This window comes from Pseudophryne corroboree, chromosome 1 (assembly GCF_028390025.1).
Source record: "Pseudophryne corroboree isolate aPseCor3 chromosome 1, aPseCor3.hap2, whole genome shotgun sequence".
Classification (NCBI taxonomy): Eukaryota; Metazoa; Chordata; class Amphibia; order Anura; family Myobatrachidae; genus Pseudophryne; species Pseudophryne corroboree.
In genome coordinates, this window is record NC_086444.1 from 619,133,157 (window position 1) to 619,155,244 (window position 22,088).

At 47.9% G+C, this 22,088-nt stretch overlaps 1 protein-coding gene across 1 annotated transcript in view; it reads right to left on the reverse strand.

Moving 5' to 3' along the window:
- The window catches only part of LOC134903265 (guanine nucleotide-binding protein subunit alpha-11), a 170,474-nt gene that overhangs the window by 147,381 nt on the left and 1,005 nt on the right, over positions 1-22,088 (reverse strand). The window lies entirely within an intron of this gene.

Sequence of the window (22,088 nt, forward strand, 5' to 3'; positions counted from 1 at the left end):
TAGCCGCCTTGCACAATTGTTCAAGGGTCGCACCACGACGGGCCGCCCAAGAAGGTCCAACAGACCGAGTAGAATGGGCCGTAATGTGATCAGGAGCTGATAGACCAGCCCTCACATAAGCATGTGCAATCACCATTCTAATCCATCTGGCCAAAGTTTGCTTGTGAGCAGGCCAGCCCCGTTTGTGAAATCCAAACAGCACAAAGAGAGAATCAGATTTCCTAATAGAAGCAGTACTCTTCACATAGATACGGAGAGCCCGTACCACATCCAAATACCGCTGTTTGGAAGACCGATCAGGAGAAACCAGTGCCGAAACCACAATCTCCTGGTTAAGGTGGAACGAAGAAACCACCTTAGGTAAATAACCGGGACGAGTCCTAAGAACCGCCCGGTCACGGTGAAATATCAGATATGGGGAACTACAGGACAAGGCACCCAAATCAGACATTCTTCTAGCTGAAGCAATAGCCAGCAGAAACACCACCTTAAGGGAAAGCCACTTAAGATCAGCTGCTGAACCAAGAGGTTCAAACGGAGACTCTTGTAGCGCCTCCAAAACCACCAACAAGTCCCAAGGAGCCACAGGCGGGACATAGGGAGGTTGGATACGCAACACACCCTGAGTAAAGGTATGCACATCAGGTAAGGTCGCAATTTTTCTCTGAAACCACACCGACAAGGCAGATATTTGAACCTTGAGGGAGGCCAGACGCAGGCCGAAGTCCAGGCCCTGCTGAAGAAAAGCCAACAACTTGGCTATACTAAACTTGGAAGCGTCATAAATCGTTAGATGCGCACCAAACAAAGTAAGACTGACAGACCCTATAGTAAATCCGAGCCCAAGCCGGTATCCGGGCCCGCAACATAGTTTGAATGACCGCCTCAGAAAACCCTTTTACCCTTAAGACGGAAGCTTCAAGAGCCACGCCGTCAAAGACAGCCGGGATAGGTCCTGGTAGACACAGGGGCCCTGAACGAGGAGGTCTGGGAGTTGTGGAAGTAGAATTGGACGCTCTGACGATAGGCCCTGCACAATTGTTGGTCCTGGAGTCACCAGAGCAGCGATAGACGAACCTCCGGAGTCAATGAGATCATTTGAGACCTGATCCGGTGAGGCAGCCCGTCCCACTTGGCTAGAATTAGCTTCTGGAGGGGGCGAGAATGGAATTGAGCATACTCCACCATGTCGAATGCTGAGACCGTGAGGCCCAGCACCTGCATCGCCGAATGTATCGACACTTGCGGACGAGAAAGGAAGCAACGAATCCTATCCTGAAGTTTCAGGACTTTCTCCTGAGACAAGAACAACCTCTGGTTGTGATGGTCCAACAGCGCTCACCTGAGCAGGGACCAGGGAGGATTTCTTCCAGTTGATGAGCCACCCGTGGGCTTGTAGAAACTGGACAGTCATATCCAGATGACGTAGCAGAAGTTCTGGGGAATTTGCCAGGATTAACAAGTCGTCCAGATACGGCAGTATCCTGACCCCTTAACGGCGGAGTACCACCGTCATTACCGCCATAACTTTGGTGAAAACTCGCGGAGCCGTTGTTAAACCAAAAGGTAACGCCCGAAACTGGTAATGGAGGTTGCCAATCGCAAACCTCAGGTATTGCTGATGTGACACTGCTATAGGAATATGCAGGTAATAATCCTGTATGTCCAGGGAGACCATGTAGTCCCCAGGTTCCAAGGCCAGAACTATAGAGCGAAGGTTTTCCATACGGAACTTGGAAACCTTCACAAACCTGTTCAATGCCTTGAGGTTGTGAATGGGCCGGGAGGACCCATTCAGTTTCGGGACTAGAAACAGCGGAGAATAGTACCCCCTGCCCCTCTGCGCAAGAGGCACCTGTACGACGACTCCTGTATCCAGGATGGTCTGTATCACCGAATGTTGGGTGTTTGCCTTTGTCTGTCTGGCAAAATCGATGAGGGGGTCGGTTTTTGAAGGCTATGGCGTAACCTCGAGTGACGACTTCCCATACCCAGGCATCTGAAGTGGTCTTCAACCATTCCTGGGTATACCCTAGAAGCCGGCCCCCCCACCCTGGGATCCCCCAGGGGGAGGCCCGCCCCATCATGTGGTAGGGTTATCGGTCTTGGAAGCTGGCTGACGGGCCGCCCAGGCTCTTTTGGGCTTTGGCTTACCAGGTTTGGAAGTGCGGGCCTGCTTGTTGTACGCCTGACCTTATGCTTTACCTGAAGGACAAAAGGGGCGAAAGGAAGTACCTTTAGCCTTCGAGGCAGAAGGAGCGGTACTTGGCAGACAGGCGGTTTTGGCAGTAGCCAAGTCAGCCACTATCTTATTTAAAGTCCTCCCCAAACAGAATATCTCCCTTGAAAGGGAGTACCTCCAGGGTTTTTCTAGAGTACAGATCTACAGACCAGGATCTCAGCCACAAAATCCGGCGAGCCAGGACTGATGTAGTAGAGGCCTTGGCTGCTAAGATACCGGCATCAGAAGCCGCCTCTTTAATATAGCGAGAAGCTGTGACAATATATGACAAGCATTGTCTAGCATGGTCAGAAGAAATTTCAGCTTCTAACTCCAAGGCCCATGCTTCAATAGCCTCTGCAGCCCATGTTGCTGCAATAGTGGACCTTTGTGCAGCACCCGTGAGGGTGTAAATCGCTTTCAGACAACCCTCCACACGTTTATCCGTAGGCACTTTTAGAGACGTGACGGTAGTGACAGGTAGAGCTGAAGAAACCACCATTCTAGCCACATGTGAGTCTACTGGAGGAGGCGTTTCCCAATTTTTAGACAGCTCTGGCGCGAGGGGATAGCGAGCCAACATCTTCTTTTGAGGCACAAACTTCTTACCCGGGTATTCCCAGGGTTCCGGACGTATATCCACTAGGTGGTCAGAGTGAGGTAAAACTTGTTTAACCACCTTCTGACGCTTGAACCTATCTGGTTTCTTAGGAGGGACGGATGGCTCGGGATCATCCGTAATCTGTAAACTCAACTTAATAGCCTCCAAAAGATCAGGAACATCCACATGTGAACCACCCTCCCCATTAGCAGCATCTGAGTCAGGATCTGTGGGGTCAGTGTAAGTGCTATCTTCATCAGACGAGGTGTCAGTGACAGCAGTGGATTGTGAGGAGATAAGAGCACGCTTAGAGGCCCCCTTGGGCTTAGGCGAGTGAGGGTCAGACTTTTTAGTAGTCAGGGACTGGTTCAACTTCTTCAACTGAGCAGATAAATTGTCCGCCCACGGCGGGTTAGCTGCAGGGACCACATACGGTTGCACCGGCATAGGGGGTCCCATAGGGGGTGTTAGTTTATAAACTAGCGTATGCAGAAGCGTGGAAAATGCAGCCCACGGTGGGTCATTATGGACCTCCGTTGCCACAGTCCCACTGGGGGGCAAGGAGCCCCCAGAACCAGAACCCACAGCTGCTATATTCTCCTCATATGGATCTGTGGCTTCAGCAACACCGACAGTGTGTTCCGCCCCAGAACCGTTACCCTCAGAAGCAGACATGATATAACTTGCAGTATCAGGTAACACAGTACAATTGGCAGCAGCACAATACCTCTTACCCAAACCCCTGCGCCGTGTAGTCAGCACAAGCAGGGACACAGGAGAGATACGGTGACTAAAAGCACAAAGAAAAATACTTATTAGAGTATATCTTGTGAATATCCTACATTATTATAAAACCTGACGCACCAAGCCCCCTCAGGTTATAAAATATAGGGATAGCAAGTTGAGTGAGAGATACGAAATGGAAACCACCCAGCAAGCTAATGCACACACATATAGTCACAGTTGTACAATGCTGAGGTTATTACTAACAATAATACTGCACTGGATCCGCTTATATAGCTATGTAGTCAATAGATATAACACTACACAGTAAGAACTGGATGTATATCACAGGGTAATTGTACTATAAAATCCTGACTAAGTGCACTCTTTCTTAACTAACGCTGTCTAAAAGGCAGGTAGAATACTTAAGTGTCATGTAAAGGCACAGCGCTGACAACCAGGCGGCTTTACACAGGAGGATTTGCCCAAGCAGTCCCAGGAACAGTGTAGCTGAGAGATAATGGCGCCCACACACTGACAGGGAGTGGGGAAGAGACAGATATGCAGCTCCAGCGCCGGAACATTTGCGGGAAATGGCGCCCTGGGGCTGGGGCTCCAGGTCTAAGCCTTATCCCCCTGCTGGCAAAACCACCGGGTACTGTGGGCTACTATTAAAATGGTTTAAAGAGAAAACCTGACCCGCACCCATGCCTTGGTGATCTAGTGGGATTGCCTGTACTGCCACAGTGTCCACCGCCAGGGCGCGCGGCCCACCTCCCACTGACCGCGCCAGATCGCGATAAAGTACGGGTCCCGCAAGCGGGACCCACTCACCACCTCCCGAAGCGCGGCCACGTGATCCCGGACAGCACCCGTCGTGTGTGCCGGACCATGGGACCATGGAACAAAACCGGAGCATCCTGCTGTAGTTACCCGGCAACCAGGGCTCGGGAATGCACAGCGCCGCTGGGGAGAGATGGAGCTGCAGCAGTGAATGTCAAAAGACATATACACACTGCTGCTGCCCTTGAAGTCTTCACTTTTCTTCTAAAAAGCTCTTCTCGGGGCTGCCCAGCGCAGCCCCTCTGTTATGTGCCTGCTATCTGCGGCGCCAACTACAAAACTGAGCTCCTGTGCAGGGAGGCGGGGTTATAGAGGAGGCGGCGCTACTCATTCTGGGAACAGTCAAAGCTTTTCAGCCTGTTGGTGCCTTGGGTCAAGATCCTACTCTACACCCCGATGTCTATCCTTGTTGAGCCCAGTGTACCCCGCAGCAGAAATACCCATTAATATCAGACAATTTTATAGAATATCATTACATGCTGTAGCATTAGGATTCTCCTCCACAGGAATGAAGGGGCAAGGACACACCATAAGATACAGCACCAAATCATTAATCAACCTCCTAACTATGAAGCAGACAGTATACATTCAGGCTTTAAACTCTCTAGGAAACTGGCATTTGTGCTGCATACGATTCCAATGACTCCGGCTGACGTTTGGCAATACCACTTGGTGATCTTAGGCTCATGTGCGGCTGTTTGGCCACTGAAGCCCAAACTACAGATGTGCTTCAGTCGCACCTAATAGCCCCTCTCCGCACACCAGGTAACATGAGACAGTTAGCAACAGGTGCCTTTCTTACGGAATATGCGCCTTAGCGCTTAGACTATGACGCACCTGAAGACTGTGCTGATTAATCGGACATGGAACACCTGTATATCTGTGTATGACAGCATCTCTGAATCTGCATACAAACTGCTACAATGCTGCAGACGTGGCTTTTTTCCATCCAAGTCTCGTCTCGAAATGTGACTAAGATGCAACAACAACAACAAAAACGCCCATCACTAGCAGAGGTGCACAGGACCTGCCAGCTTACTCGCACCAGGCATCTCCCGCAGTGTGGCGTATTGAGGCTAGATGTGTAAGGACCCATCTGCACTAAGCTCCCGACCAACAGTTGCTGTGCAGAAGTTACTTTCTGAGGCAGTTGGGAAAAAGATAGTAAATGTTGCAATAGAGAACAGATGTAACTAGACAGAAATTGTGAACAATGGCTCAACAAAACAGATTTATCCTCATATATGATTGTGAATAAATAGTCCCATATTTGGCTAATATCTGACTTGTCTGTTTTTGGGGTTTTAATAAAATATATACGTATATATATATATATATATATATATATATATATATATATAGATATAGATATAGATATATATATTTATTTTGCCTATATTTATATGGCTAATTACAGACGATAAGTCAAGGAAATATTCTTAGGGGTATGCACGCCTCATCCCCAGTTTAAACAGACTGGCAAAATTCAATTGTGTAGGGGTTTTTGTGTCCAAAGAGACTGTTTAGTCACGTAAAATGGCTATACGCGTGTTAAGTTCTGGTTAGTGCACCCAAACAGCAGTTCGCAGAAAATAAGATTTTAAACCTACCGGTATATCTTTTACTCCTAGTCCGTAGAGGATGCTGGGGACTCCGTAAGGACCATGGGGTATAGACGGGCTCTGCAGGAGATATGGGTACTATAAAGAACTTTAGAATGGGTGTGCACTGGCTCCTCCCTCTATGCCCCTCCTCCAGACCTCAGTTAGAGAAACTGTGCCCAGAGGAGATGGACAATATGAGGAAAGGATTTTGTTAATCTAAGGGCAAGATTCATACCAGCCCACACCATCCACACCGTAAAACCTGGAATATACGCAACCAGTTAAGAGTATGAACAAAAAAAAACAGTATCCGCTAAAGACTGATCTCAACTGTAACATAACCCTTATGTAAGTAACAACTATATACAAGCCTTGCAGATTTCGTCCGCACAGGGACGGGCGCCCAGCATCATCTACGGACTAGGAGAAAAAGATTTACCGGTAGGTTTAAAATCTTATTTTCTCTTACGTCCTAGAGGATGCTGGGGACTCCGTAACGACCATCGGGTTTATACCAAAGCTCCAGACCGGGCGGGAGAGTGCGGACGACTCTGCAGCACCGACTGAGCAAACGCAAGGTCCCCATCAGCCAGGGTATCAAACTTACAGAACTTTGCAAAAAAGTGTTTGAACCTGACCAAGTAGCTGCTCGGCAAAGTTGTAAAGCCGAGACGCCTCGGGCAGCCGCCCAAGAAGAGGCCACCTTCCTACTGGAATGGCCTTTACTGAATTTGTTAACGGCAATCCCGCCGTAGAATGAGCCTGCTGAATTTTGTTGGCTGCATACAGGACAAACAGTGCTGCTGTTTTCCTAACTCGAGCCGTCCAGGCTACATAGATTTTTAAGGCCCTGACTACATCCAGGGACTTGGAATCCTCCAAGTCACCCGTAGCCACAGGCACCACAATAGGTTGGTTCATATGAAATGAAGAAACCACCTTAGGCAAAAATTGAGGACGAGTCCTCAACTCTGCTCTATCCACATGGAAGGCCAAATAGGGGCTCCTGTGAGACAAGGCCGCCAATTCGGACACCCGCCTTGCAGATGCCAAGGCCAACAACATGACCACCTTCCAAGTGAGAAATTTAAATTCAACAGTTTGAAAAGGTTCAAACCAGTGAGACTTCAGAAACTGTAACACCACGTTAAGGTCCCAGGGTACCACTGGGGGCACAAAAGGAGACTGGATGTGCAGCACTCCCTTTACAAAAGTCTGGACTTCTGGGAGAGAAGCCAATTCCTTCTGAAAGAAAATAGATAGGGCCGAAATCTGTACCTTAATGGAGCCTAATTTTAGGCCCATATCCACTCCTATCTGTAGAAAGTGGAGAAAACGGCCCAGATGGAAATCTTGCGTAGGAGCATTCTTGGCTTCACACCAAGAAAACATATTTCCTCCAGATACGGTTATAATGTTTTGCCGTCACCTCCTTCCTAGCCTTTATCAGAGTAGGGATGACCTCCTACGGAATACCTTTCCCAGCTAGGATTCGGTGTTCAACCGCCATGCCGTCAAACGTAACCGCGGTAAGTCTTGGAACACGCAGGGCCCCTGTTGTAACAGGTCCTCCCTGAGAGGAAGAGTCCATGGATCTTCTGTGAGCATCTCCTGAAGATCTGAATACCAGGCCCTTCGAGGCCAATCTGGAACAATGAGGATTGTTCTCACTCTTTTTTGTCTTAGGATTCTCAATATTTTTGAGATGAGAGGAAGAGGGGGGAACACATAGACCAAATGAAACACCCAAGGTGTCACCAGGGCGTCCACCGCTACTGCCTGAGGGTCCCTTGATCTGGCGCAACACCTCCGAAGCTTCTTGTTGAGGCGTGACGCCATTATGTCTATGTGAGGAATTCCCCAAAGACTTGTTATCTCTGTAAAAACGTCTTGATGAAGTCCCCACTCTCCTGGATGGAGATCGTGTCTGCTGAGGAAGTCTGCTTCCCAGTTGTCCTCTCCCGGAATGAAGACCGCTGACAGAGCGCTTATGTGATTTTCCGCCCAGCGCAGAATCCTGGTGGCTTCCGCCATTGCCACTCTGCTCCTTGTCCCGCCTTGGCGCTTTACATGAGCCACGGCTGTGAAGTTGTCTGATTGAATCAGAACCGGTAGGTCGCGAAGAAGAAGATTCTCCGCTTGTCGTAGGCCGTTGTATATGGCCCTCAATTCCAGTACGTTCATGTGTAGACAAGCCTCCTGGCTTGACCATAGGCCCTGAAAACTTCTTCCTTGTGTGACTGCTCCCCATCCTCGGAGGCTCGCATCCGTGGTCACCAGAACCCAGTCTTGAATGCCGAATCTGCGACCCTCAAGAAGGTGAGCACTCTGCAGCCACCACAGGAGAGACACCCTGGCCCTGGGGGACAGGGTTATTTTCTGTTGTATTTGTAGATGGGACCCGACCACTTGTCCAGAAGGTCCCACTGAAATGTTCTCGCATGGAACCTGCCGAAGGGTATGGCCTCGTAGGCTGCCACCATTTTCCCCTGAACTCAAATGCGTTGATGAACAGACACTCTTTTTGTAGTACTCTCAGGGAGAGCGACACGCTCTTCTGCAATTGATCTCTCGATCTTGCTTTTATCAGGAGATCGTCCAAGTATGGGATAATTGTGACTCCCTGCCTGCGCAGGATCACCATCATCTCCGCCATCACCTTGGTGAAATTCCTCGGGGCCGTGGAAAGCCCAAACGGCAACGTCTGAAATTGGTAGTTACAGTCCTGTACAGAGAATCTCATGTACGCCTGATGAGGAGGATATATGGGGACATGAAGGTATGCATATTTTATGTCGAGTGACACTATAAAATCCCCCCCTTCCAGACTGGAGATCACAGCCCGGAGCGATTCCATCTTGAATTTGAACTTTTTCAAGTACAGGTTTTAGGGATTTTAGATTTAAAATGGGTCTGACCGAACTATACGGCTTCGGAACCACGAACAGGGTCGAATAGTACCCTTTCCCCTGTTGAAATAGGGGAACCTTGACAAGCACTTGCTGTTGATACAGCTTTTGAATTGCAGCTAACACTACTTCCCTCTTTGGGGAAGAAGCTGGTAAGGCCGACTTGAAAAATCGGCGAGGGGGCACATCTTCGAATTCCAGTTTGTAGCCTTGGGATACAATATCCATCGCCCAAGGATCCACGTCTGACATAACCCAGACCTGGCTGAAGAGTCGAAGAAGTGCCCCACCGGTGTGGACTCCCTCAGTGGAGCCCCAGCGTCATGCGGTGGATTTAGTAGAAGCTGGGGAGGACGACTGCTCCTGGGAACTAGTCGGAGCAGAAGCTCTCTTTCCTCTACCCTTACCTCTGGCGAGAAAAGATGAGCCCCGACCTCTTCTGGACTTATGCGACCGAAAGGACTGCATCTGATATTGTGGCGTTTTCTTTTGCTGCGGGGGAACAAAAGGCAAAAAGGTAGATTACCCGCGGTAGCTGTGGCAACCAGGTCCGCGAGACATTCCCCAAATAAGACTTCACCTTTGTATGGCAAAACCTCCATATGCTTCTTTGAGTCGGCATCGCCCGTCCATTGGCGGGTCCATAGGGCTCGCCTAGCAGAAACCGCCATGGCGTTGGCTCTCGAACCCAGTAGCCCAACGTCTCTTTGAGCGTCCCTCATATATAAGACTGTGTCTTTAATGTGGCCTAAGGTCAATAAAATGGTATCCCTATATAGGGTATCTAGGTCAGCTGACAAGGTATCTGTCCAAGCTGCCACCGCACTACACACCCATGCCGATGCTATTGCCGGTCTGAGAAAAGCACCTGTATGCGCATAAATAGACTTTAAAGTAGTTTCCTGTCTGCGATCAGCAGGATCCTTGAGGGTTGCCGTGTCCGGAGACGGTAGCGCCACTTTCTTGGACAGGCGTGTTAAAGCCTTGTCCACCCTGGGTGAGGATTCCCAACGTACCCTGTCCTATGCAGGGAAAGGATACGCCATAAGAACCCTCTTGGGAATCTGCAGTTTTTTATCTGGAGTTTCCCAAGCTTTTTCAAATAACTCGTTAAGTTCATGGGATGGGGGAAAGGTTACCTCAGGTTTCTTTTCCTTGTACATGCGCACCCTCGTGTCAGGGACCGAGGGGTCATCTGTGATATGCAAAACATGTTTATTGCAACAATCATATAATGAATACTTTTTGCCACCCTTGGGTGTAACCTCACTTCATCGTAGTCGACACTGGAGTCAGAGTCCGTGTCGGTATCAGTGTCTGCTATTTGGGACAGGGGACGTTTTTGAGACCCAGAAGGGCCCGGTGACCCGTGGATTGACTCCCTGCTTTTTCCCTGGACTCTGCTTTGTCCAATCTCTTATGTAATAATGTCAAATTTGCATTTAAAACATTCCACATGTCCATCCAATCATGAGTCGGCGTTGCCGAAGGAGACACCACAATCATCTGCTCCACCTCCTCCTTAGCGGAGCCTTCCGCATCAGACATGCCGACACACTCGTACCGACACCCACAGGGATATAGTTATAAGGAGACAGATCCCCAATAAGGCCCTTTTGGAGAGACAGAGCAGAGAGTATGCCAGCACACACCCAGCGCTAACTGACACTGGAAAATAAACTCCCAGATAATAGCGCTTTTATATTAATTACTGTGTTAATACACGCACTGCGCCTTACAAGTGCCCCCCCTCCTCTTTTCAGCCCTGTGTCACCGTGTTCAGCAAGGGAGAGACCAGGTAGCCAGCTTCTCTGCAGATCTCTGTGGAGAAAATGGCGCTGGTTAGTGCTGAGGGACCAAGCTCCGCCACCTCCAGCGGCGGGCTTCGGTCCCGCTCAAAGTATCTCAAAACTGGCGCGGGATTCAAAGAATTACTGCCTCTGCAGTGTCCAACCTAATAATGCCAGATATAGAGGTTTTATTGCTGCCCAGGGCGCCCCCCTGCGCCCTGCACCCATCAGTGCCCGCTAGTGTGTGTATTGTGTGGGAGCAATTGCGCGCAGCGTTACCGCTGCGTGCTTACCTCAGTGAAGATCTGAAGTCTTCTGCCGCCTTGAAGTCTTCTTTTCTTCTTATACTCACCCGGCTTCTATCTTCCGGCTCTGCGAGGAGGACGGCGGCGCGGCTCCGGGACGAACAGCGAGGGGAGACCTGCGTTGCAACTCCCTCTGGAGCTAATGGTGTCCAGTAGCCTAAGAAGCAGAGCCTATCACTGAAGTAGGTCTGCTTCTCTCTCCTCAGTCCCACGATGCAGGGAGCCTGCTGCCAGCAGTGCTCCCTGAAAATAAAAAACCTAACAAAATTCTTTATCAGAGAAACACAGGAGAGCTCCCCTGTAATGCACCCAATCTCCTCTGGGCACAGGATCTAACTGAGGTCTGGAGGAGGGGCATAGAGGGAGGAGCCAGTGCACACCCATTGTAAAGTTCTTTATAGTGTCCATATCTCCTGCGGAGCCCGTCTATACCCCATGGTCCTTACGGAGTCCCCAGCGTCCTCTAGGACGTAAGAGAAAGAATAGTATAGCTGACCCAGGTGCGCAATATTTCGTGGGTAGCAGAAACAATTACATCGCCACCAAATAGCTAAGGGCGTCAGGGTGGGCGCTATGTAAAATCCAGTGTACCTTGCAGTAAGAGATTAAACTATGGTAAGTCTATCATAAATCTCCTTTTCTGCAGCAGGGTACACTGGGATTCCACAGGGAATACATTGGGGATGTCCTAAAGCAGCTCCTCATGGGAGGGGACGCACCGTAGCAGGCACAAGAACCCGGCGTCCAACGGAAGCATCCTGGGAGGTGGAAGCATCAAAGGCATAGAGCCTAATGAACGTGTTCACGGTGGACCACGTAGCCGCCTTGCACAATTGTTCAGCGGACATGCGACGGCGGACCGCCCAAGAAGGTCCAACAGACAGTAGAATGGGCCCTGATAGCAGCAGGAGCTGGGTGTCCAGCCTGCACATAAGCTTGTGCAATCACCATTCTAATCCATCCGGCCAAGGTTTGCTTAATCGCAGGCCAGCCACGTTTGTGAAAACCAAAAAGTACAAACAGGGTATCTGACCTCCTGATAGAGGCAATCCTCTCCACGTAGATAAGTAGAACCCGTACCACATGCAAAGACCGTTCTTTGGAAGACAAACCAGAAGAGATAAAAGCCAGAACCACAATCTCTTGGTTAAGATGGAAAGAAGATACCACTTTAGGTCGATAACTGGGGCGAGTTCGAAGAAATGACCGGTCACTGTGAAAAATCAGAAAGGGTGGACGACAGGACAAAGCGCCTAAGTCCGGCATTCAAGACAACAGACGGATCCCATGGAGCCACAGGAGGGACATAGGGAGGCTGAATCCGTAAAACACCCTGAAGTGAAAGTATGAAGACACAATTTTTCTCTGAAACCACACAGACAAGGCAGATATATGAACCTTGAGGGAGGCCAGACGAAGGCTTAAATCTAGGCCTTGTTGCAGAAAAGCCAAAAGCCTGGAAGTTCTGAACGAATAGGCATCATAATTCTTAGCAGCACACCATGTGAAGTAAGAGTTCCAGACCCTGTAATAAATCCGTGCAGACGCCGGTCTGTAGGCCTTCAACATAGTTTGAATAACCGCCTCAGGAAATCCCTTGGCCCTCAGGAGTGAAGCTTCAAGAGCCACGCCGTCAAAGCCAATTTGGTCAGGTCTGGATAGACACAACGGCCCTGAACGAGGAGGTCTGGGCATTGAGGAAGTAGAAGAGGACGATCTATCGATAGACCCTGCAGTTCTGAGAACCAATGCCGTCTGGGCCACGCAGGAGCGACTAGAAATAGCATTCTTCTTTTTTGCTTGAACTTCCGTAGTATCCTGGGCAGGAGTGACACTGGAGGGAACACGTATGGCAGCCGAAAGGTCCATGCGATTTCCAGTGCGTCCACGAACGCTGCTTGAAGATCCCTTGTCCCTGATCCGAAGACCGGAACCTTGTGATTACGTCGAGACGCCATCAGGTCAACATCTGGAAGGCCCCACTTGTTCACTAGGAGTTGAAAGACTTCAACACATTGAACACTGCCAGCAATTTCAGAATGTTTATCAGGAGGAGAGATTCCTCCCTGGTCCACCAACCCTGGAGAGAGTGCTGCTCCAACACCGCGCCCCAGCCTCGCAGACTGGCGTCCATTGTCAGAGGACCCAGTTGGAGATCCAGAATGGACGGCCCCTGCTCAAATGTTGTCCTGTAGCCACCAGCTCAGTGACAGACGAACCTCCGGAGTCGAGATCATTTGAGACCTGATCCGATGAGGCAGGCTGTCCCACTTGGAAAGGATTTACCTCTGCAGAGGGTGGGAATGAAATTGAGCGTACTCTATCATGTCGAACGCAGACACCATGAGGCCTAGTACTTGCATCGCCGAATGTATCAGCACTCTTGGGAGAGAGAGGAAGTATCTGATCCTGTCCTGAAGTTTCAGGACTTTCTCTGGAGACAGAAACAATTGCTGGTTGTGTGTGTCCAGCAGTGCCCCCAGGTGCACCATGCTCCAAGTAGGGATCAGCGAGGACTTTTTCCAGTTGATGAGCCACCCGTGGGCTTTTAGGAATTGGACCATCAGTTCTAGATAACTGAGAACATCTTGGGAGTTCGCCAGGATCAGCAAAGTCATCCAGATACGGCAGGATCCTGATTCCCTAACGGCAGAGAAGAGCTGAGGGGCCGTGGCCAGTCCAAATGGCAGTGCCTGGAATTAATAATGCCAATAGCAAACCGCAGATATAGCTGATGCGATAAGGCAATAGGTATGTGCAGGTAAGCATCCTATATGTCCAGGGATACCATAGTGTCTTCGGGTTCCGTGGCCGGTACAATAGAGTGCAGAGTTTCCATACGGAATTTAGACAATCTCACAAATTTGTTCAATTATTCAGGTTGAGTATAGGCCGGAAGGACCCATTTGGCTTCAGAACTAGAAACAGGGTCGAATAGTATACCCTGCTTTCCTGGGACAGAGGTACCGGCAATACCACAATATGTCCAGGAGAGATTGTACAACCAAGTGTAGAGCTTGCACTTTCAATGGATCCTAAGGGATAACCGTCGAGCAGAATTGGCAAGGGGGACGTCTCTTGAAAGAGACCGTACCCGTGAGAGACAACTTACCACACCCAGTTGTCTGAAGTGGCCTTTAACCGGGCCTGGGCGAACTGCAAAAGTCGACCTCCCACCCTGGGGGCCCAGGATTGTTTAGGTTTGGGCTTAGTGGTTTTGGAAGCATGAGCCTGTCTCAGGTACACCTGACCTGTTGCTTTCCTTGGAGGTCGAAAGGAACGAAAAAAGTGGTACTCTTGGCCTTTGGAGCAGAGGGATTAGTACTTGGGAGAAATGCAGTTTTAGCAGTCACCAAGTCAGTCACAAGCTTGTTCAGATCCTCCCCAAATAGGAGGTCTCCTTAAAAGGGAGCACCTCCAAGGTCTTTTTGGAGTCCAGGCCCACCTTCCAGGACCTCAACCACAGAATTTGGAAAGCCAGAATAGACGTAGTAGACGCCTTGGCCATAGAGATGAGCAGATTCGGTTTTACTCGGTTCTCAAAACGGCATCTTATTGGCTCACGGATGCCACATGTTTTGGATAGCCAATCAGATGAAATTTTGAGAACAGAGTAAAACCGAATCCACTCAGCTCTACTTGGCCGCCATAACACCTGCCTCAGAGGCCGCCTCTTGAATATGTGGGAGGCTATGGTAATGCAAGACAGATATTGTCTGGCAGTGTCAGAAAAATCCTGAGGCAGCTCACCTCAATTGCCTGAACCTATGCTTCAATTCCTTTCGCAGCACAGGAGGCTGCCATAGTGGGTCTATGTACTGCACCAGTAAGAGAGTAAATAGAATTCAGGCATCCCTCCACACGCTTATCCGTCAGTTCCTTCAGTGAGGCGACAGTGGTGACAGGCAGAGTAGAAGATACCACTAGACGGGCGACATAAGAGTCCACCGGCGGTGGAGTTTCCCACTTGTTACTCAACTCTGCAGGGAGAGGATAACGAACTAGCATCTTTTGAGAGAGGGAAATTTTTTTATTTCCTGGAGACGACCAGGATTCCTGACGCATGTCAATTAAATGGTCAGAATGTGGTAAGACTACTTTAGTAACCTTCTGACGTTTGAGCTTATCAGGTTTCTTAGAAGCTGTAGTGGGCTTGACCTTATCTATTTGGAGAATCAGCTTAATAGCCTCCACTAGGTCAGGTACATCAACCTGGGTTGTAGATTCCTCATCAGAAGTGACTGTATCAGTGTATGACGGATCTGTATATTCCCCATCCTCATCAGAAGAATTATCCAAAATATTAGTGGATTGTGAGGAAGAAATGGCCCGCTTAGATGACCCCTTGGCCCCAGAGGGGCGTGGGGTAGACTTTTGTCTAACCAAAGATAGATTTAATTGTTGTAACTGGGTAGACAGTGTGTCTGCCCAGGGCGGATTAACTACAAGTACAATATATGGCTGCAATGGCACAGGAGGTCCCACAGGGGGCGCAAGACGTATCACAAGCGTACTCCGCATACTCGAGAACGCTGCCAAAGGTGGGTCCTGACTGGCCATAGGTGCTGAGGGTTAACTGGGAGGTGTATGGCACCCAGTGCCTCAACCATCAGCTAAAACTTCCCCCTCAGGTAAATCCTTGGTGCCCGCACTGCATGATGCAAAAGCGTCCACGGATTTCCCGCCCTGTGTGGCAGACATTATAGGGAATGTAGCATTAGAACGTAACAGTACAATATAGCCAGACAAACATTACCTGCAAATAAATATATATAAGACCCTGACGCACCTAGCCCCCCAGGGTACAGAATATAGTGATAGGAAGTAGTGTGATACACGAGAATTAAATCCACACAGCAGCTACAGGCACACTCAGTCACAGGTACTATGTAGAAGTTATTACAGATAAACAATAAAACTGTACTGGACGAGTACAATTACATATAGATAAGTATGAATATAGATGTAACAATGCACAGTAGATACTGGATGTAGATCACAGAATACTTGTCCTAAATATTCAGATAGCAGTGCACTTGCTCTTAACTAACAAGTATCTGTAAATGCACAGCGCGGATGAGACAGGCGGCTTTACAGAAGAGACAGTGCCCTGCAGTCTCGGAGATCAGCACAGCTATTTATGATGATGGCACCAAAATCTCTGTCAGGGAGTGAGGGAGAGTGAAATGCAGCTCCATGGCGGTACCACCAGCAGTAGATGGCGCCCGGAGCTGGGGAAGGGGCTACAGGTCAGCGCCTTATCCCCTATGCTGGTCCTCACCACCGGTTACTGTGGAGCCTATGTAAAATTGATTTTAGTAAATCCGACCTGTGCTCCCTGCCCTGGTGGATTTAGTGGGTTTCCTGTGCAGTACAGTGTCCATGCCAGCAGCACAGTCCATCACCTGGGACCGCGACCGGACTTTACCAGCGGGTCCCACCTGGGGGACCCTCTTACCTTCTCCCTGATGTGCAGCCATGCGATCCTGGAGAGTGGCAGCGGTGGTGTGCCTGATGATCGGTGCGCCTCCGCTGCAAGTACCTGGGAACCCAGCCACGGGAGTATGCAGCGCTGCTGGGGAGGTGATGGGGCCGCAGCACAGAATGACCAACAGTGCTGCGGCCCTTGAAGTCTTCTTAAAAAGCTCTTTTAAGGGCTGCCAAGCGCAGCCCACCGTTAGTGACCTGCTCTGCAGGTACCAACTTACAAACAGTGCATCCTGGGAACAGTCAATGCTATCGCCTGTTGGTGCCTCGGATCAAGATCCAACACTACCCCCCGTTGTACTCCCTGTGGACTCCGCTGCGGGGGTGTATAGGTTCAGGCACACAGAAGGGGAGGTTATGGTTAAGCACCGAGCAGAAAATGTTAGGGTGTGTACACACGGTGAGTTCCTTGCTATGACCGCTTTTCACTTGCGATTTCCCCTGAACTCCCCGGAGCCCAGCACCACCGATTTTGACTAACTTTTCTTGAGATATGGACTATGTGTGCTTACGATTTTGGCTTATGTGAGATGTCATTGACATGTGAGATGAACTAGATAGTACACCGATCTAGCAAGGATTGACTTGCCTGCACAGTCTATCTTTTCTTGCGATGCCGACCTGGCGGGAACGTGCATCGGGAATCGCAAGGTGCCTTTCACCTTGCGATCTGCACTAACTTTTCTTGCGATTTTGACTATATAGTCAAAATCGAAAGAAAATATCTCAGTGTGTACACACCCTTAGGTTTAGGCAGTGGTGAAGGGAGGGTTAGGGTAATTTTTTAGGGACTGTCAGAACTCTGATGGTCGTGGTGCCGATGTTGGGATTCTGACCGCCTGCATACCGTCCATCGGGATATCATACTTAAACATCCATTCTACAGTGCATGTGACGGTGTGTGAATTGGCATTAAGCACTAAAGAAAATATAAAACACAATATATGCAGCTTATAGCCTCATCACTCATTACTACAGAACATGAGTATCAGCAAAGCAGACATTACTTGAGACAACCATCCCACTGCATAGCTTAGCAATACCTATTTGTAAAACATTACATAAATTAACCACAAATTTAAATAGAATTACAAGTTATAAAATCTCATAGTATTCATAATTATATATTTTAGAATACAAAAATATATTTAATTGGAGCTTATACAAGAAAAAACTGTGTTGCACAATAAAAAGTAACACATATGGAGCAAACCACTATAGATGAAGCGCAGCCAATAAACTGGTGCTGAGCGCAGGCTCTTGCTGAAACAAGTTAAACACAGCCACCGAATCCTGCCAAACAAAGAAATTCTTTCACCAGTTTCTGCTAGCTGCACTTCCATTAATGGTTCTACTGTGCATAGGGAACTCTCAATGTAAAAGCAGCACTACAGTGCTACACAAATTGGGATAGCAGTCATAAGACGGAAAACTTTGAAAGACTATTTCATCATTTATTTATTTATTTTTTAAAGCGATTCAATGTGAAAAACAGACTTGCAGGGTCAAGCATTTACCAATCCCACAGAGTCTTGTCCTTGGTGTGCTGGAATCATGCAGTCCTCTCCACCTGCACCTGGGCCCAATCACTGCATCACATGGCAGTACTCAAGTAGTGAAGAAAGCTAGTGACACACTACTACTGGATATGCAGACAGCGTCAGGTTGGGCTTGCCACATAATGCTGAGGGCCAGGTGTAGACAGCGGTCTGATAGATAGTTTGAAAAATAGACACATTGGATCTATTTTGCATATTGAAAAAAAGAGTATGCAAATGGGGACTGCACCCTTCCTACGGAGCGCTAATGTAAAAGGCTCCATACACTAAAACGATAATGCCCGATTTCATCCGATTTTGGGCATTTGGGCAGATATATTGGATGAAATCTGGCATTTTGGAGGTGTTTCCGATACGCGTTCCCTTGAGCATTGTATCGGATCCTCCAGATTGACCGTGCTGCACTAGCGATCAGATTCGACCCCGCAGGCATGGCTGGGATCGCCCAAGATACATCGTATGCTGTCCGTTTGCATATGATGTATCTTGGGCGATCCTGCCGTCCGGGAGGCAGCTGGGTGATCGCCTGCGACATGACGGTCGGACATGTCGCATAAGTGTATGGGGCCCTTAAGGTAGGAAGAATGTAAATCTGAGTCCGAAGATATCATTAATATGCAACGCACACCAATAAGAGCAAACAGTATAGTACAATAGTTCTGCAGTGTAAATGGATTCATTTATACTCTGGATAACCTTTCCTTTTATTCTCTATGGAAAATAAAAATATTCCCTATAATGAGTATTAGAAAATTATGTACGTGAAATATCGAAGCTCAATACAATTGAAGCTGTGACACCTGGGTGTGGATCATTAGATCGACAGTGTCTAGGTCAACAATGTTAGGTTAACCACTATAGGTCGACAGTCACTAGGTCGACAGGGTTTCTAGGTCGACGGGTCAAAAGGTCGACATTAGTTTTTCATGGGTTTTTTTGGTGTAGTTTTCTCCAAACAGTGACCGGGAAGCCCAATTAGTGCACTGTATCCACTCGCATGGCTCGCGTTTGGGCAAAGTGCCTCGCTGCGCTCGGCACAGATTACTATTCCCAATCGTAGTTCACGTGGCTCGTTAAGTATGAAAAAGTTAAAAAAAAAATTTTTTATTTTTTTTTTTTTAAACTCATGTTGATTTAGAAACCCTGTCTACCTTCAAACCCTGTCGACCTAGTGACTGTCGACTTATAGTGGTCGACCTAAACATTGTTGACCTAGACACTGTCTATCTTCAGACCAGATCCCGTGACACCTGAAGACAGAGGGGTAAATTAACTAAGATGGGAGTTGTATTTAAGATGGGATGTTGTCCATAGCAACCAATCAGATTCTACTTCTCATTTATCTATCACCTTCTAGAAGATAAACCTGGAATCTGATTGGTTGCTATAGGCAACATACCACCTTAAATAGAACTCCCATCTTAGTAAGTGTAACCCATACATTCTAACAGCCGTTACATATGCAAAAATGAAACCTGCAGATCATTTTTTTTTTTTAAAGGGAAAAAAAAAAACTCAACACATGGATCTTAGATAATACACTAAATAACAAAGTGCTAAATGTAAGAAAATTAATGACAAGGTATAAACAAACAGAGTAAAATAATTAAAAACATTTCAAATAACACACTAAAAAGGTGTAGGGACAGGAAATAAAACTTCTGCCGTAAAGGATAGTATTGATCTTATTTAAAAGTAGTAGGGTACACAGGGCTGTAGTGTTAACGGCTTTACAACAAGTGTGTCATTTTTACATTACACAATAACACACCGACATCCTCGTTTTGCATGTACTGTTTTTGTCAACTTGATTTTTAGATATTTACATTTTATGTAGGGTAAGGGTGAGCAGTGGGGTTTTTTTTTTGGACCACAGAAATATGTACTCATAGGGGTCGATTCAATTCGGCAATTTAAGAATAGCGCCGGGAATTAGCTCCCGACGCTATTCAATTCAGCTCCAGTTAAGTCGGCGATGTCCCGTTCTCGCCGACTAAACAGGTTGAATTGTCGGGAGAACGGGCATTCTCCGACTTAACTCCCCGGCGCGAGGCTGATTCCCGATAGAATCAGCCTCGCGCCGGCCGCGAGGCAGCACTTTTGTCGGGTTTCTTCTCTCATCCCCCGGGGATGAGAGAAGAATTCCCGACAATTGCGGGTCACTAGCAGCTGAATTGAATAGCGTTGGGAGCTAATGCCCGGCGTTATTCTTAAGTTGCCGAATTGAATCGACCCCATAGGGCGGAATTCAAATCTTATCCCGCCGGCAGCAACAAGATGGCGCCCAAACGGAGCATCTGCATTTCAGCTCGCACTCCACCGGCGGAAGCGAGCAGAAATGCACGAGAAGTGACTTGTTTGGGTGTCCAAGCACTTTGGTTGAGTTTAGTGACTAAAACCGACCTCTATGGGAGCGATAACGGAACTCAACTGAATATCACCCCCGCGATCTCCCGTCACTTTAGACAGGAGATCGGGAGTGATAAGTAACTGAATTTTGCCCAAATACTGATGAATGCAATCTTTTTTATGACACTTTCAGTAGTCATACAATGGAAATGGTGCTTTACTCAAATATGTTTAAAATTAAACTAAAACTATTGACAAACATGATATTGTCGCAAAACTTTACGGTAGAGGCATCAGTGCCCAGGAATAAGGGGCACTTGACTTCAACCCTCTACAGATATTGGGCGGGATGCTATGAACGTTTTATTAAAGGGGCAATCATGTACAATGCATGATTTCCCCTTTAAAAAAATGTTCGAGTTCAGCCGGCATCCAGCACAGTCACCGAACTCAATTACATCCCGCCCATTAGCTCTTTGGGGTCACTTTCCGGGTTCTCACTGTCTGTGCTGTTGCTCTTTGATTGGGCCAGTCCATGCTACCCGTTGGGTCCCACTCCGGGGAGAATGAATGGCCAAGTTCCACCATCCTGTCTCACAGTAACTTATAGGACGCATGTGGGCAGTACGGATGGGGTGATGGTTAGCACAAAGCACTGAGGTCATGGGTTAAATTCCCAACATGGCCCAATCTGTGTGGAGTTTGTATAGTCTTAGGCTTACCATAATGTCCCTTTAAACTGAGACGCTCATGGATTACATAGGTTCTGTGCCTGAATAAACCAAGTGAAATGCAGGCTTGAAATATGCTAGCCACATAACCTGTGTAATTCATTAGTGTCCCAGTTTCAAGGGATGGTATGGCAAGTCTTTATATTCTCCATGTACTTGCGTGGGGTTCCTCCGGGCACTCCAGTTTCTTTCCACAATCCATAAATATACTGGTAAATTAATTAGCTCCCAACAGAATGAACCTAGTGTGTGCATGTGGTAGGGAATATAGCCTGTAAGATCCACTGGGGCAAGGACTGATGTGAATGGGCAAAACTCCCTCACAGCCATAACATAACAGGCCCACTATACCATATAAAAGCAATCACTGGAGGAGCTACTCTTTAAAGCATCAACATCATAATCCAAGAAAGCAAATATGACAGGAACATCTAGCTAAATACTAGACTGGAACTATGACCCACTTAGTACATTATATAACTACCAAGGGAGAGCTGCTTGTAACAGGAGGGCCCATTTGAGAAACTTTTATTCCACCATATTAATACAGATAGCCATTTCTAAGAATCTCTCATGTTGAAGTAAAGAAACTATTTAGTACAGGAAGTATTGCACATGATGCCTATGTTAAATCCAAGTAATACTGCCATTCCCACAGTCCTGTATGTCAATGCAGCTTCTTAAATTGAAGAAGGTCCAAAGAGTTACAGGAGTGCGAGGAGATGCCTTTTTTTGTGCACATGCGCACCGTCGGTCGTGCATATGCAAAAGACAGCTGAGACAGAACGCAGGAGTACGCTCTTTCTACGCTGCAATCAGTGGCAAACGAACACGTTTTGCAATTCACCAAGTCAGCGGCTTATTGGAGCTGCGGTACGGGAATAAAAATAATAGTAAATAGTGATAATAGGTGTTGGTTATAGGAGAACATTTTGACGGCTATTAAATAGAGCAGAAAATGGTTAA